General features: G+C 39.2%; 1 pseudogene; it reads left to right on the top strand.

The window, feature by feature from the left end:
- The first annotated feature begins 1,950 nt into the window (after window positions 1–1,950).
- LOC122422846 lies at window positions 1,951–2,605 on the top strand (annotated as a pseudogene).
- The last annotated feature ends 1,319 nt before the right edge of the window (window positions 2,606–3,924 follow it).

The following is a 3,924-nucleotide window of genomic DNA, read 5'->3' as shown; positions in this document are numbered from 1 at the left end:
TACAAGCTCCTCACTGTGAACTTCAGTGGGAGCTCACCAAACAATTGATAAGAAACTTGAGAAAACATCCCTTGTAGTAAAGGCCAAGGGAAGAACAGCTGCTGTCGGGAACATATGATACAATTCCTTATCTCCTACTTCTAATAGAGAAGCAAAGCTGTAAATTGGAGGTGAAGGGCAACAAACAATGTCACCCTTAAGATAGTGGAAGTAAATAGACACACATTGTCTACCTGGGGAAAGGACAGGAATGCATGCCGTACCCAGAAACATAGTTACAGGAGGGGCAGGCCACACTCTCAAGACTCAGGTAAAGAGTGAGGCTTAGTGAGAGTAATGGAGAATGTGTTTCCCCCATAATGCAACAACTAACTACCAGGCTAACCAAATTAAAAACAATAAGCACTGAAATACTTCTAGAGAGAAATCTCCTCCGAAACAGAGCAGAAAGGAAAGACCTAGAAATGAATGTGGACCATGAAGCAAAAGAAAATCTCTGACAAATAAATTCCCACTCTAAATAGAAGTAGTCACTAAAGGAATTTAAAGCCTATGGGCTTTGAGGGTAACCATAGAAACAACAATATCCAACAATTCACCTTTACTCCTGAACAAATTAACCTCAAACCTCACAGGAAAAGTCTAGCACAAGGAAATATATGAAGGTATGTTTATTTCAAAGCACAAATCTTGTTTACTTCAGTTTTTATTGTCTTATATACAAGCTTTCCTATTGAAAAAATATATATATAATATGCATCAAAACAATCAAGAAATCAAAACATTCCAAAAGATACAATAATCAAAAGAAACACTCAGATATAGCAGGGAATTTAAAATAGCTATGATTAATATTCAAAAGCTTTAGTGTGAAAGGTAGAAACATGCATGATAATACAAGTAATTTCAGCCTAGAGTTGGAAACTATAATGCAAACTATAAATAGAGAGAGGACAAGAAGAAAGACTAAAATTTCATAGATGAAAGCAATGTAATGAGCTATGAAAAAAAAACTAATGAATTTTAAGATTGGTCATTAAAGTTTACCAAAACTTAAATATAAAAAAATAATGAATTAAAAAATCAGAAATGAGAATTCAAGAAGTGTGAAACAATATCAAACACTCTGCGTGCATGCATGTTAAGTCTTTTCAGTCATGTCTGACTCTTTGCGACATTATGGTCTGTAGCTTGCAGAGCTTCTCTGTCCATGGGATTTTCCAGGCAAGAACACTAGAGTGGGTTGCCATGCCCTCCTCCAAGGCATCATTCCCCACTCAGGGAAGGAATCCATGTCTCCTGTGGCTCCTGGGTTGCAGGTGAATTCTTTACCACTGAGCCACCAGAGAAGCCCACCAAACAATCTAATTATATCTAACTGAAATACCAGAGGAGTAGAGACATAAAAAAATATAAAAATGTTTCAGGAAATAATGGTAAAGATTTTTTTTCAAAATCTATGACAGTCTCCAAACTTACAGGACAAAAACTCAGATCAGAGAACATCCAGCATGATAAACATGTACGTAGACACACATGTACATAGACACACACACAGACACACACATACTTACAACCCTAAGCATGTCAGACTGAAACTGTCACAAAAGACAAAGAAAAAATCTTGAAGTAAGAGAAAAAAATAAGCATTGCATACAAAGAAAATAATTAAAAATTTCTTGTCAAAAATCATCTACAATGGAAGAAAATGAAGTGATTTCCTTAAAGTGCTGAAATAAAATATATGTCAACAAAGAATTCTAAACTGAGTGAATGTATCTCTTGGAAATAAAGGAAAAATCAATATTTTTCATACAAAAAAAAAGGAAAACAATTATCAGCAAAACTGCCTATAAGAAAGGATAATTGTGAGCTGCAGGGCCATGGGCAGAGCTAGAAGCTGATGACAAGATCCCCCTCCCCTGAGCTGATGACTTTTCTACAGCCAGAAGCCAATGGCTAGGGACAAAGCCAAACCCTGTGAGCTGGACCAGGAGAAATACGATGCTGATGACAATGTGAAAATCATCTGCCTGGATGCCAGCGCTGTGGGCAAGTCCAAACTCATGGAGAGATTTCTCATGGATGGATTTCAGTTCCAGCAGCTGTCCACATACACCCTGACGCTCTACAAGCACATGGCCACAATAGATGGCAAGATTGTCCTTGTGGAGTTTTGGGACATGGCAGGCCAAGAGCGGTTCCAAAGCATGCACGCCTCCTGTTACCACAAGGCCCATTCCTGCATCATGGTATTTGATGTACAGACGAAAATCACATACAAGAACTTGAGCACCTGGTATACGGAGCTTCGGGAGTTCAGGCCACAGATTCTGTGCATTGTGGTGGCCAATAAAATCTATGCAGACATGAAAATGGCCCAATAAAGTTTCAGTTTTGCCAGGAAATTCTCCTTGCCCCTCTACTTTGTCTCAGCTGCTGTTGGTACCAACGTCGTGAAGCTCTTTAATGACACAATTCAATTAGCTGTGTCTTACAAACAGAGGTTTTGCAGGAGCTTAAGAACATCGACCTGGAGCAGAAGGAGGAGGAGATGCCAGACAAAGAGCAGCATGGCTGCATCCAGAGCCCATCTCCCTCCTGAGCCACAGGAGGCCTTTCCATGGCCCACCTGGTGGAGAAGGGCAGTTCAGAAGACCCCACCCCCTCAACAGTCCTTCAACTCTCAGTTGAGACACTCTTCCAAGCCGTCCCCCTGCTATACCTCCTAAAAGTCCAGTTGTTCCATTTGCCCCCCCACCCATCCCAACCTTATTTCCATGGCCCGTGAAAGATGATCCTTACCTATGGTCCCCTCCCCTGTGGCTCAGGGTCAGTACACGGCACTAACCATATACTGGTATGGTAAGGCCCATACCAGACCCTGAAGCCAAATTAGGGATGGACCCTCCAGGCCATGTGGGACAGTAAAGAGAATTAGGGAATATTCTGTGTGTGTCTCATAAATAAAAGGATATTTAGCTGTCTTCTATCCCCAGCTCCCCCGCTCCCCCACTTCCCAACCCCCAACAGAGAACTAAGGTCAGGGCCTATTCATCGCATTTCCACCAAAGGGATGATTTTTCATTACTGATTTTTCTCCTCTTTAGGCTCCCAAGTAAACCAATAATTTTAAGAAAATGATTTTGAGCAGAGAACTGTTTATTCCAAAAGTTTTTCTAGAGCTTTTCTGCATATGGCCAATACCTTGATGAACAGTGAGGCCAAAATCACAGGCCCAAGTTTGCTGTTAACATCAAGTGAAAGCAGGTGACTGGTCTGGCCACACACAGTAATACACAAACAACTGTTGTGAACATCAAGGGTCAATACAGCCACATCACAAGGCATTGCATTATAACAAGTTCACTTTAGGAAGCTCCACTTAAAACCCATATTTCAACACAGGAGACTTCATTTTTCTGAGGACTAGTGTGGACACTGTACATCCCTGGGTGGCAAGGGCTGCCAAGAACTGTCATGCTGCCTTTTCCATTTATCTCCAGGGCTTGTGGCTCACTAGAATGCTTTTATGATCTTCTTATACATCATTTCCATTATTTTCTTATTTACAATAAAGTTTGAATTACATTAAAAAAGAAAGGATAATTGTGATTTTTCATTCAGGATGAATACAATATTAATCAAAAAAGTATACCTACATGAAGTTTGAAGAACATTAGAAACAGAATAAACTTTAGTTTTCTTATTTTTTCATTGCTCTAAAATATAACTTTTTGTTTATAACCAAAACAGTGGGCAATATCATGTTTTCATCTATTAAAGATGACATGGATTGTCTACATAGAATATCTCAAAAAAATCTAAGAAATAAAAATTTCTAGAATATATGAATTTAACAAGATAGCAGGATACAAATTTGATAATCAAAAATCAAAAAATGAGGCATTTTCCTGATTTGGT

The sequence above is a fragment of the Cervus canadensis genome, chromosome 20 (assembly GCF_019320065.1).
Source record: "Cervus canadensis isolate Bull #8, Minnesota chromosome 20, ASM1932006v1, whole genome shotgun sequence".
NCBI lineage: Eukaryota > Metazoa > Chordata > Mammalia > Artiodactyla > Cervidae > Cervus > Cervus canadensis.
Note: the sequence above shows the minus strand (reverse complement) of the source record. Positions and strands in the feature narration are given on the sequence as shown.